At 43.9% G+C, this 13,887-nt stretch overlaps 1 protein-coding gene across 4 annotated transcripts in view; it reads left to right on the top strand.

The window, feature by feature from the left end:
- Window positions 1-13,887, top strand: part of LOC137355388 (serine-rich coiled-coil domain-containing protein 2-like) — a 636,521-nt gene that overhangs the window by 27,131 nt on the left and 595,503 nt on the right. Inside the window, exon 1 of one of the 4 annotated variants that reach the window (XM_068020384.1) lies at window positions 819-949. The exons of the other annotated variants lie outside the window; for them this stretch is intronic. The gene's annotated coding sequence lies outside the window, so the exon portion shown is untranslated. Of the gene's footprint in view, window positions 1-818; window positions 950-13,887 lie in introns of those variants that run through there. 4 annotated transcript variants of the gene reach the window in all.

Genomic DNA, 13,887 nt, shown 5'->3' with positions numbered 1-13,887 from the left:
AGTTGTTCATAGAACTGGTCTTTAGCTTCAGGTGCGGAGCAGAGTGTTGGTGCATAGATGCTGAGTAGGTGTACTGGACCAGAGGTGGTGAGCAGTCGGATGGACAGTATGCGTTCCGAGCCATTTGAGGGAGGCTCTATCATGCTGAGCAAGGAGTTTCTGATGGCGAAGCCCACTCCATGCTGTCTTGGTTCTTCAGGATCCCTGCCCTGCCAGAAGAAGGTGTAGTCTTGCTCTGCTAGAGAGCCACTCGCGGGGAGGCGAGTCTCCTGAAGTGCTGCAATGTCCACATTGAATCTACTGAGCTCGTTGTTAATGATGGCGGTCTTCCGAGAATCGTTGATTTGTGTAAGGTCTTCCGACAGGCCAGGACACATAGTTCTGACGTTCCAGCTTGCAAAGCGAAGGGCTCGTACCTTCTTTCCTTTTTTCATGTTGTTTGGTGCGGTGTATCAGTCCACCTTTCGGGCAATGACCCTGAGCTCCAAGCACCCATTGAAGCAGGCAGACTGTGGCGGGACAGAACCTTATTGACCGGGGGCTGCCCGGTTTGAGGCGGGCGGTAGCTGTCCAGTGAGGTGCAATGACCTCTCCCACCGACAAAGGCAACCCGTGGCGCCCAGTTTCTACGCCAATTTATCTGGACTTATAACCCGTAACTGCTGCCTTCCGTGTTGTTTCAGTCGCTGTGAGGCAACTATGGAGTGACCTCTCCATGGCGCATGCCTGGGCAAATTTATGGAGGTTGAGAGTTGCCCAGTCGTCAAAACCCCCCTCTCGGCCTTTCTGGTGGGGTCCAAAGGAGTGCAGGACACGACGTTTGGCACCAGTATGGCTGCAGGAACTGCCGGAAACATGCCAAAGGTGACACATGACCGCCTACGGGGTTCCGCTCCGGATTTTCTGTTAGGGTTTACTCCCTTAGCCTTGGTCTCTCCCGAGGGCATTGGTAAGACTACATCTCGAATACTGTGTGCAGTTTTGGTCTCATTTAAGGAAGGATGTAAATGCATTGGAGGTGGTTCAGAGTTGTTTACTGGATTGATACCTAGAATGAGTGGGTTGTCTTATGAGGAAAGGTTGGATAGACAGGATTTGACTTCAGATAATTGTGAATGGAAAATTGATTACTGGGTTCTGGATTCAGCATTACTTATAAAGTTCTGTCCGTCTGCATTCGGCAGTTGCCAGTTCGATGGTAAAATCTGTAATGTGTATTGATACTTCGAAAATCTGTAACAGGAACCAAGTTAAACATTGAAAAGTTTTTGGAGTCAGTTTAAAAGCTGTGTACAGAACGGTGGTTGAATCAGGCATAGAATTTCCATGCAATCATTAATGGGGCATTTGATTGGGTATGATGCAACATCCTGCAACAAATGCTCGCAGCTTCATGTCTTTAACATAAGCTGCATGACTATCTCAGTTTTGCATCAAATACATAGAGGATGTGCCCCTTTCTGGTGTTAGAAATGATACAGATCACTTGTCCTACTCATGTACTGTGGTGACTCGGCTGCAATGGTTCTGGTTCTTTACACAGTTGGCCTCTGCAACTCCTTCAGGCTAACTTTCCATTCTACTTGATGTCATAAGGACTCGATACTAAAATTGTCATGTTCATGTAGTTTTCTTAAAAAAGCAAGAAATGGGGAATGGGAGCCGAGGAAGATAATTAAGGAGTATAGGCAAGCACTTCTTAAAAAGGGGATTTGGCTAGAGTGGATGTGCCATGAATTACTGTTAAAAACTAAAATCTTCAGGATTTTCAGGAACCGTTGCTTTAAATTGGTAAATTGTGCATATCACGTTCCTATTTAAGAAAGCTAAGAGGAAAACCAGGGAATTATAGACCAGTTAGCCGAACATCTGTTGTCAGGAAATTATTAGAGTCTATAATTAAGGATAGGGTGACTGAACACCTTGAAATTTTTCAGCTGATCAGAGAGCACCAGCTTGGATTTGTAAAGGTTCAATCATGTCTGATGATCCTGATTAAATTTTTTTTGAAGTGGTGGCTAAAGTAGTGGTCAGTGGCATGTCTATATATTTATTCATTTTAGACGTCCAGAGGGCATTTGATAAAGTCCCTCATAAGAGATGGTTAGGATGTGGCTAGTGGTGTCCTGCAAGGATGTGTTGTGTCCTCAACTTGACAAACTTTTCACTGTAATTAATAACAACTTAGATGATGGGGTAGAAAGTCACGTATCCAAATTTACCATTGCCGCAAGGATAGGCGGCATTGTAAGCAGTGTAGGTGGAAGCGTAAAATTACAAAGATATTAGTAGATTAAGTGAATGGACAAAACTGGCAAATTGATTTCAATCTAGGTGAATGAGATCATCCACTTTGGGTCCAAAAAGGATAGAACAGGGTACTTTGTAAATGGTCTAAAGTTAGACCTGGGGGTCCAGGTACACAGACACTAAAATAAGATACAGAAAATAATCGAAAAGGCTCATGGAATGCTGGCCTTTATATCTAGAGGAGTAGAATACAAGGGGTAGAAATTATGCTTCAGCTATACAAAGCCCTGGTTCGCCCACACCTGGAATAGTGCAAGCAGTTCTGGGCACCACAGCTTAGGAACGATATATTGGCTTTGGAGGGAGAGCAGTGTAGATTTACCGGAATGATACCTAGACTCCAAGGGTTAAATTATGAACAGAGACTTCACAAACGAGGGTTTAGTTTAGAGATACAGCACTGAAACAGGCCCTTCGGCCCACCGAGTCTGTGCCGACCATCAACCACCCATTTATACTAATCCTACACTAATTCCATATTCCTACCACATCCCCACCTGTCCCTATATATTTCCCTACCACCTACTTATACTAGGGGCAATTTATAATGGCCAATTAACCTATCAACCAGCAAGTCTTTTGGCATGTGGGAGGAAACCGGAGCACCCGGAGAAAACCCACGCAGACACAGGGAGAACTTGCAAACTCCACACAGAATTGAACCCAGGTCGCTGGAGCTGTGAGGCTGCGGTGCTAACCACTGCGCCACTGTGCCGCCCCTCAATTTTCCCTCAAATTTGAAGTGTTAGTGTGTTTTGATCAGAGTTTTCAAGATATTATGGGGAACTGATAGGGTAAATCGAGGGAAGCTATTTCTGCTGGTTGGGGAGACTAGGACTGAGGCATAGTCTACTAATTAGAGCCAGACCTTTTGAAGAGTGAAATTAGCGAACATTTCTTCACACAAAGGTGGGTATATGGAGTTATGTCACAGATCAGCCATGATCTCATTGAATGACAGAACAGGCTTGAGGAATTAAATGGCTTCCTTCTATTCCGATGTTTTAAATGTAATACATAGACCTGCTACCACTGAATAAGATTGAAAACGTTGAATGTCAACTTAATATCAATATAAGTTCATTAAAATATGAATTTAAATTTCTATATATTAATAGAAGTTTAATTTTGAATGGTTAGGCTAAAATAATTCAACTACCTGTTTGGTTCTAAATATGCTATGTCTGTACAGAATCAGTGGAAATGAATATAGACTTAGAATATGTGATTTAACATATTTCGTAAAAGCTGTTTTGAGCTGATTGCAAGTCCATCTATGCAGACTTTCTGTAATGTGGACCATTGTTTCATCTGCTGTGGAGAAACAAAATTAAGAGAAAACTAAGGTTTCATTTAACAAGTTGTTAATTTTCTCATCGGCTGAAGTTAGATGAAGTCTCATGGCATCAGGCCAAACATGGACAAGGAAACCTCCTGCTGATTACCACCTACCGCCCTCCCTCAGCTGATGAGTCAGTACTCCTCCACGTTGAACAGACTTGGGGGAAGCACTGAGGGTGGCAAGGGCACAGAATGTACTCTGGGTGGGGGACTTCAATGTCCATCACCAAGAGGGGCTCGGTAGCACCACTACTGACCGAGCTGGCTGAGTCCTAAAGGACGTAGCTGCTAGACTAGGTATGCGTCAGGTGGTGAGGGAACCAACAAGAGGGAAAAACATACCAATCTGCCTGCTGCAGATGCATCTGTCCATGACAGTATTGGTAGGAGTGACCACCGCACAGTCGTTGTGGAGATGAAGTCCTGCCTTCACATTGAGGATACCCTCCTTCGTGTTGTGTGGCACTACCACCGCGCTAAATGGGATAGATTTCGAACAGATCTAGCACTGCAAATCTGGGCATCCATGAGGTGCTGTGGGCCGTCAGCAGCAGCAGCAGAATTGTACTCCACCACAATCTGTAACCTCCTAGCCTGGCATATCCCCCACTCTACCATTACCATCAAGCCAGGAGACAAACCCTGGTTCAATGAAGAGTGCAGGAGGGCATGCCAGGAGTAGCACCAGGCTTCACTCAAAATGAGGTGTCAACCTGCTGAAGCTACAACAAAGGACTATCTGCATGCCAAACTGCATAAGCAGCATGTGATAGAGCTAAGCGACCCCATAACCAACGGATCAGATCTAAGCTCTGCAGTCCTGCTACATCCAGCCGTGAATGGTGGTGGACAATTAAACAACTAACTGGAGGAGGTGGCTCCACAAATATCCCCATCCTCAATGATGGGGGAGTCTAGCACATCAGTGCGAAGGATCAGGCTGAAGCATTTGCAACAATCTTCAGCCAGAAGTGCCGAGTTGATCCATCTTGGCCTCCTCCTGAAGTTCCCAGCATCACAGATGCCAGATTTCAGCCAATTCGATTCACTCCGCGTGATATCAAGAAACGACTGAAGGCACTGGATACTGCAAAGGCTGTGGGCCCTGACAATATTCCAGCAATAGTACTGAAGACCTGTGCTCCAGAACTTGCTGCGCCCCTAGCCAAGCTGTTCCAGTACAGCTACAACACTGGTATCTACCCTGAAATGTGGAAAATTGCCCAGGTATGTCCTGTACACAAAAAGCAGGACAAGTCCAACCCGGCCAATTACCGCCCCATCAGCCTACTCTCAATCATCAGTAAAGTGATGGAAGGTGTCAACAACAGTGCCATCAGATGGCACTTACTTAGCAATAACCTGCTCAGTGATTGGGGGGAGGCGGTGGCGTACTGGTATTGTCACTGGACTAGTAACTCAGAGATCCAGGTATTGCTCTGGGGACGTGGGTTCGAATCCCACCACAGCAGAAGGTGGAATTTGAATTCAATTAATAAAAAAAAATCTGGAATTTAAATGCTAGTCTAATGATGGCCATGAAACCATTGTCAATTGTTGTAAAACCCCATCTGGTTCACCTTTTAGGGAAGGAAATCTGCTGTCCTTACCTGGTCTGGCCTACATGTGACTCCAGATCCACAGCAATGTGGTTGACTCTAACATGCCCTCTCAGTTCAAGGGCAATTAGGGATGGGCAATAAATGCTGGCCTGGCCTGCAACGTCCACATCCCATGAAAGGATTTTAAAAAAAAAATGCACAGTTTGGGTTCTGCCAGGGCCACTCAGCTCCTGACCTCATTACAGCCTTGGTTCAAACATGGACAAAAGAGCTGAACTCCAGAGTTGAGGTGAGAGTGACTGCCCTTGACATCAAGGCAGCATTTGACCGAGTATGGTATCAAGGAGCCCTAGCAAAACTGAAGTCACTGGGAATCAGGGGAAAATCCTCCACTGGTTGGAGTCACACCTAGTGCAAAGGGTTGTGGTTGTTGGAGGTCAATCATCTGAGCTCCAGGACATCACTGCAGGAGTTCCTCAGGCTAGTGTCCTCGGCCCAACCATCTTCAACTGCTTCCTCAATGACCTTCCTTCAATCATAAGGTCAGAAATGGGGATGTTCGCTGATGATTGCACAATGTTCACCATTCGTGACTCCTCAGATACTGAAGCAGTCCGTGTAATAATGCAGCAAGACTTCGACAATATCCAGGCTTGGGCTGATAAGTGGCAAGTAACATTCGCGACATACAAGTGCCAGGCAATGACCATCTCCAACAAGAGAGAATCTAACCATCCCCTTGACATTCAATGGCATTACGATCACTGAATCCCCCACTATCAACATGCTAGGGGCTAGTGTTGACCAGAAACTTAATTGGAGTAGCTATATAATTACCGTGGCAAAAGAGGCTATGAATCCTGCGGCGAGTAACTCATCTCCTTACTCCCCAAAGCCTGTCCACCATCCACAAGGCACAAGTCAGGAGTGTGATGGAATACTCTCCACTTGCCTGGATGGGTGTAGCTCCAACAACACTCAAGAAGCTCGACACCATCCAGGACAAAGCAGCCCAGTTGATTGGCACCCCATCTACAAACATTCACTCCCTCCACCACCTACGCACAGTGGCAGCAGTGTGTACCATCTACAAGATGCACTGCAGCAATACACCAAGGCTCCTTAGACAGCACCTTCCAAACCTGTAACCTCTACCAACTAGAAGGTCAAGGGCAGCAAATACATGGGAACACCACCACCTGCAAGTTCCCCTCCCAGTCACACACCATCCTGACTTGGAACTATATCGCCGTTCCTTCACTGTCGCTGGGTCAAAATCCTGGAACTCCCTTCCTAACAGCACTGTGGGTATCCCTACCCCAAATGGACTGCAGCGGTTCAAGAAGGCAGCTCACCACCACCTTCTCAAGGGCAATTAGGGATGGGCAATAAATGCTGTCCTGGTCAGCGATGCCCACATCCCATGAATGAATTTAAAAAAAAGTGTGGGTGCTCGTGAGAAAGCTTCAGTCCATACAATGGGATTCACTTCGTTTCCTTTGATTAGCTTATTCCTGCCATTTTCATCCTCTATACTGCTCTTTTGTGGGCCTTTTATGAGGCTCGTGATTACTACTGGGAAGACTCATAAAACTTCTGTCCCTGCCGGTTCCTTGTATTTGTCTATGGCAGCATGTACCCAATTAACAACAGGTACTGCAGTTACAGACTACAAGTCAAGTCATGAGAGAATATGATCGACACAGTGTACATCAATGTTTTATATTCACCATTTTGATGGGAAGGCAACCAACTTGCATCTGTTTTTCCTAGTTTTTGTGTGCTATGGATTACTGTTGTGACTTGGTGAGGAAGGGTCTTGAGCCTCCCCATGGCCCCTTTCCTGGTTTGGCTGTAACAGGGTTTAACTTGTAAAACAGTGTTTTTAGTTTCACCTCAGTGAGACCTTGCTCACTGCTCTCTGGTCATTTACAGTTTCAATTAATCAAACAGGCTTCCTTAGGTTTAAACAAGAAAGGTATATGTTTATTAGCCTTAACACTCTAATTCAGTTAAAGTTTCTAAAAGTAAGTATGTGGCACAACCACGCTAGCATGGATGCCCAATAAACACACGCAAATTGATAGAGGGGGAGAAAGAATAAAGAAGGGAGGGTTTGGAGCAGTAAATGGAATTCAGTTACTGTCTTTGGTTTGGATGTGAAGACCTTGATTGGAGTTAAGTCTTGTAGTTCTCATTGGGGCCCAATGCACACTTTCAAACTTGTTTTGCTGGTACCAGAAGGTGACGGTGTCCTCTTAAGCTGCTTCCGTGTCTCCCTGGAACTTTGCTAGAGAGAGAGAGAGAGCGGTGCTTTCTTCTTGAGGTTGAATAGCAGTCTGCCCCCAAACCTTTGTGAGAGGCACAATTCAATCAATTCCCAGGTTGGCCAGCAAGTTAGTCATGTGACCAGCTCTTTGTTTGAAACAGCATCGCCTGTGAGGGTTGTTGTTTCTTCAAAGCTTACTAGACACACTCAGTGGAGGGTAGAGTGCTGGCTCTTAGACAAGATGTGGATCATCACTGCTGCCCAGCCCAATCTTGCTAATTGAATCAGGGAGCACTTCCAATGTCTCTCTATTCAACTGTCTCTCAGAATGCAAATGTGCAGTCATGTTTTCAACCATTCAGCTCTGTGGTATTTTTGAACAAGTTATGTTCAATGTCCAGTAAAAGTTCAAATAGTGTTCCATATGACAAAATTAATATGTTTCCATTTGGCAGGTGTGGCTTCCATCGCAATTACATAATTCAAATAATTTCCTCAGCATATTTTTGAGGTAAAATATTTGAAATCACCTTGTTTTGGGAAGATTCTGTGCATTTACAATATTACACTTGCTTCAGTATGTGACAAAACATCTTACTCAACTATTCCTTGATGGGCAAAATAGTGTGTCCTCAATGTATGATGAGTATTCTTGGAATTGACAGATGCAGTTTGAAATTTCAAGTGCGACTGTGTATTGCCTTCCTTACTGAATCAGTTGCAACTTATTACAAGAACACTAGAGATAGGAGCAGAATTAGATCATATGGCCCATCGAGCCCTCTCTGCCATTCAATGTGATCATGGCTGATCTTGGGCTTCAGTTGCACTTTCCTGCCCTCTCCCCATATCCCTTGATTCCCTGCAAGACCAAAAATCTATTTTATCCCAGCCTTAAATGTGTTCAGTGATGGAGCATCCACAACCCCCTGTGGTAGAGATCCCTAAGATACACAACCCTTTGAAGTAATTCTCCTCATCTCAGTCCTGAGGCAGTGCTGTGAAGATTTACTAAATTGGTGGCTGGGATGAGGGGGTTGTCCTATGATGGCCTGAGTAAATTGGGCATCTCAGTCCTGCATGATTGGCCCCTTATCCTGAGACTGTGTTCCCATGCTCTAGATTCCCTGACTAGTGGGAACAATCTCTCAGCTTCTACCCTCTCAAGCCCTTTTTCAGAATCTTGTAGGTCTCAATTAGATCGCTTCTCATTTGTCTAAACACCAGACAATATAGGCCCAATTTACTCGACCTCTCATCATAGGACAACCCCCTCATCCCAGGGACCAATTTAGTAAATGTTCGCTGCACTGCCTCCAGTGCAAGTATATCCTTTCTTACATGTGGAGACCAAAACTGCACACAGTATTCCAGGTGCAGTCTCACCAAAACCCTATACAATTTTAGTAAGGCTTCTTTATTCCTGAACTCCAATCCCCTTGCAGTAAAGGCCAACATGCCATTTGCCTTCCTAATAGCCTGCTGCACCTGCGTGTTAACTTTGTGATGCTTGTACGGGAACCCCCAAATCTCTCTGAACATCAATACTTACCAGTTACACAACTTTAAAAAAAAAAATTCTCTTTTTCTATTTTTATGACCAAAGTGAACAACTTCACACTTCCCTATATTTTTGGCTATTTTTTTGCCCACTCACTTAATCTGTTTATATATGTGCAGCGCAGTGGTTAGCACCGTAGCCTCACAGCTCCAGTGACCCGTGTTCAGTTCTGGGTACTGCCTGTGTGGAGTTTGCAAGTTCTCCCTGTGATCGCGTGGGTTTCTGCTGGGTGCTCCGGTTTCCTCCGACAGCCAAAGACTTGCAGGTTGATAGGTAAATTGGCCATTATAAATTGCCCCTAGTGTAGGTAGGTGGTAGGAGAATGGTGGGGATGTGGTAGGAATATGGGATTAATGTAGGATTCGTATAGATTTTGGTTGTTGGTCGGCACAGACTCTGTGGGCCGAAGGACCTGTTTCAGTGCTGTATCTAAATAAATAAATATCTCTTTGCAGCCTGTCTATATCCTCGCTGCAGCTTACTTTTCCACTGAACTTTGTATCATCAAACTTTGATACATTACTCCCTGTCTCTTCATCCAAGTCATTAATAAAGTCTAAATAGCTGAGGCCCCAGCACTGTTCCTTGCAGCACCCCACTATTCATTGCCTGCCAACTTGACAATATCCCATTAATGCTCACTCTCTGCTTCTTGTCTGTTAACCAATCCTCTATCCACGCTAATATATTACACCCAACACCATAAGCCCTCCTTATCTTGCCTATTAATCTTTTATGTGTCACCTTATCGAATGCCTTTTGAAAATCGAGGTATATGACCCCTACTAGTTCCCCTTTATCTACCCTACTGGTTACATCCTCAAAAAACTCTAATACATTTGTCAAACTGGATCTTCCTTTAGTAAAACCATGCTGACTTGTTCTAATCATACTATGCTTTTCCAAGTGCAATGTCAAGACTTCCTTAATAATTTCCAGCATCTTCCCAATGACTGATGTTAGGCTAACTGACCTGTGGTTCCCTGTTTTCTCTCTACCTCCTTTCTTGAAAAGCGGCATAACATTTTGCCAACTTCCTGAATCTAAGGAATTCTGGAAAATCATAGCCAGCGCATCAGCTATCTCTTTTAGAACCTTAGGATGTAGGCCATCTGGTCCTGGGGACTTGTCAGATTTTAGTCCCTCAAGTTTCTCCAATACATTTTCTGGACTGATATCAATATCCTTAATTTCCTCACTCTTTTTAGCCCCTAGGTTAGTGCCTATTTCTGGTATGGAACTAGTGTCTTCTGCTGTGAAGACAGACAAAATTATTGTATGGCTTGTATACACCCTGATTACAGGAAAACTTCAGAAATTGGCGTTTTGTCAAGATTGCTGAAAACTAATAAATGTCAAGCGAAAGATTTAGTTGTTTCCACTGTCGTTGACAAATCCCACACATGAATATCTTTGTGCCTAGGCTGCACTATGCATGTCTCTGACCCAGGGTTTGGAATCCCTTATTGTGTGTACATTTTTGCTTTTCCTTTCCTGCATTGTGAATACACAGATAACGTTAGGTTAATGCTTTCATGCTGCAACGTGTTTTGAAGGATTTTCATGTAACAGAATGTAACACCATTGTGCATTCTTAGCTTTTTTTTTTACTCTAGCCAAACATTGCAAATCTCTTGTACTCGTGTTGCTTGGTGACCAGTATTTTACATTCATGAATGAATCTTTTTGTAGCGCACAGTACAAAGTATACCGTTGTGAATAATTTTATATTCTAACAATTTTATCTTGCCTGACGTATGCTTGGGTAATCAAGACCAATTTCAAGTCAAGGGGATGAAAATACAGGATGAAGTATAATGAAACCATTATGAAGGGAGGGAAGGGGAAGAAGAAAGGGAGGGAGATGATAATGAGAGGTGAAGCAGGAGAGAGGAAGGGAGTGGGTTGTTGCTGGGAAAGGTAAATGCTGTTTTGGGGGGGGGGGGGTGCGGGGTTAATGGAAAAAAAAAGGGCAGTGAAATGTATAGCCTGTGAAAAGCAACTGCGGCCAATGGTGGGCTGGAAGGGAGAGATTGGTAGTCAGCGGGTGTAATGGAAGAGGAATGCAGTCAGTACTGAGGAGGGAGGGGGCAACATCTAGTTCATTAGGTAGGGGAATGGAGCCTGTAATCTTGCTCAAGGAGGGGTTGCTGTGGGGGAAGAGACCTTGCTCTTTTGTGGGAGGAAGAAGAGGAGCGGTCAGAAAATTAGATGGGATGGTAGAATGGTCTAAGTGCTTTTCCTCAATGGTCGTTGGGAAGGGGTTGATAAACACACATCCATTATCTTGGGGAGTGGGTTGGTTGGGGTTTGAAACCCTGCTCCGCAAGGTAAGAGGATATGTTGGAGACAGAATATTTCTAATTGTGTTCGTGGGGTGAAAAGGCCACATTTCTTGCTCAGTTGGTGGGGTGGGGGTTGGGGTGGGGGGGGGGGGGGTTGATTCTGCCCTAATATTTGGGACACATTGTATTCTATTAAGAGCATCAGGTTGGGTTCCACTGTCACGTTATGTACTACAGAATCAAAGAATTTTCATTTTAATTTATATGTCGATTTTAACGGGATGCTTCACTGTTAAAGCCTCTGCAGCAGATGTTGAGATGTGTTTTGCTGCATGTTAAACTAAACTAAAGATGGCAGCATTTAAAGTAAGTTTTTATTTGGAATTAAACTGAAAAGGTTTCTTTACATATGGAAATAAATGAATCTTAACGCAGAATTCTGGTTTCCAGGCAGTGTTCATCTGTAGCTTCCAGTGTATTTCTATCCCATGTAGCTAACATAAAATATATTATCAGAGCCACTGAATTACAGTGATTGGCTCACTACCATCTTCTCCAGGGCAATTCGGAATGGGCAATAAATGCTGGCCATGCCAGCAACACTCAGATCCCAACAGCGAATTTAAAAAGTGAAATTGAATTTTTATTAAATATTGTAGGTGTGTAAGTGGTATTCCCATCTTCAATTCCCATTATTGTTGATATTTACATAGAAACTGTAATTCAGTAGCCTTGGTTAACAATCTGTTGACTGTGATCTATTTTACCTTATTTTTGAAAGTGCAGAATGTCGAAGGCAGCAGAGAAGATGGGGTATAGTTTAAGTAGGAGACAGTTGCAGGTATTCTGTGCAGCAGTAAAGAGAATGGAGGAGAGGGCTGTGTGTTGGGTGGTGTTGGTGATGTAGCATTTTGGAAAAGTTGGTGTACCGAGAGAGGAGCAAAGAGGTGTTGCAGAGGTGTGTCATTGTGTGTGGGAGAATGGGTTGTAAAGTTGTAGGAGAAGTGGGAGGAAGAGGTTGTGTGATGTTGCAGAAAGAGAGCTGCACTGTGTGTTGGCCCATGTTCTATCTTGCGAGGAGTGTTTGCAGATACTGTTTGACTGGAGTCCTAAATTTAACTGCAGTTGGTCTTTGTTAGGCTTGGCAGACATAATAAACACCCATGATTTCTACTCATGATCAATATTTGGCCATCTCTGTGCAAACATTGGGTTCACTGATTTTCATCCAAAGACAAGAAGCTGGGTGACACACTGTGTCACAGATTACATGTGCAGAATGACCATTTAGTTTAGTTTAGTTTAGAGATACAGCACTGAAACAGGCCCTTTGGCCCACCGAGTCTGTGCCGACCATCAACCACCCATTTATACTAATCCTACACTAATCCCATATTCCTACCACATCCCTACCTGTCCCTATATTTCCCTACCACCTACCTATACTAGGGGCAATTTATAATGGCCAAGTTACCGACCAACCTGCAAGTCTTTTGGCTTGTGGGAGGAAACCGGAGCACCCGGAGAAAACCCACGCAGACACGGGGAGAACTTGCGAACTCCACACAGGCAGTACCCAGAATTGAACCCGGGTCACTGGAGCTGTGAGGCTGCGGTGCTAACCACTGCGCCACTGTGCCGCCCATTTGGGGGATGTCCCAGTGAATTTAGGTGACATGATCGGAAACAGACCCCAGCATGAATCAGCACTTTTGGAAAAGGTGGGGAGAAAATTAGGGGAATAAGAAAATTTCACTAAAATGTCTTCCAAAACAGTCTGGTCAATAATACGGAGAGGGGAGTCCCCAAGAACATTAAGCTGTTTATGATACAACTGTTGAAATATACAGCTGAAGATTTTCTTTTGGAGCCTTGCCATTGAAATCTATTGAAGCACTGCTATCTGATTAATAATAATGCACTGACGATGCCATGTTAAAGCCATTTCCTTTGTCTTTTTTGTGGCCACCAAAAGAAATACACAGCAAGTGGTTGACATACTCCAGTCCCAAACTAGAATCTTGAACTTAAACAAAGCCAGTTACATTGGTATAAGGGGAGAGGGTAAATAGACTAAAAGGTATGACAATAAGTAAACAGTGGAAACACTTCAAGAAACAATTCAAAATGTTCAACAAAAATACATTCCATTAAAAAAAAAAATCAGCAACAAAGATCCATCCATGGCTTACTATGGAAGTTAAAGATAGTATTAGATTAAAAGAGGCTTGCAATGTGGCGACGAATAATAGTAAGCCTGAGCAAAGGTCGACCAAAAAGTTGATGAGGGGAAAAATAGAATGAGAGCAAACTAGCCGAATATAAAAACAGATTGTCAGAGCTTTTACAAGTATATAAAAAGGAAAGTAGCTGAAGTAAATGTTCATCCCTTAGAGGCAGAGACAGGAGAAATTATCATGGGAAACGAGGAAATGGCAGAGATGTTGAGCAAATATTTTGTGTCTGTCTTCACAGCAAAAGACACACACTGCTTACCAGAAATAAAGGTAACCAAGGGGCTAATAAGAGTGAGGAACTTAAGGCAATTATTATCAAAAG

The sequence above is a fragment of the Heterodontus francisci genome, chromosome 42 (genome assembly GCF_036365525.1).
Source record: "Heterodontus francisci isolate sHetFra1 chromosome 42, sHetFra1.hap1, whole genome shotgun sequence".
Lineage (NCBI taxonomy): Eukaryota > Metazoa > Chordata > Chondrichthyes > Heterodontiformes > Heterodontidae > Heterodontus > Heterodontus francisci.
Note: the sequence above shows the minus strand (reverse complement) of the source record. Positions and strands in the feature narration are given on the sequence as shown.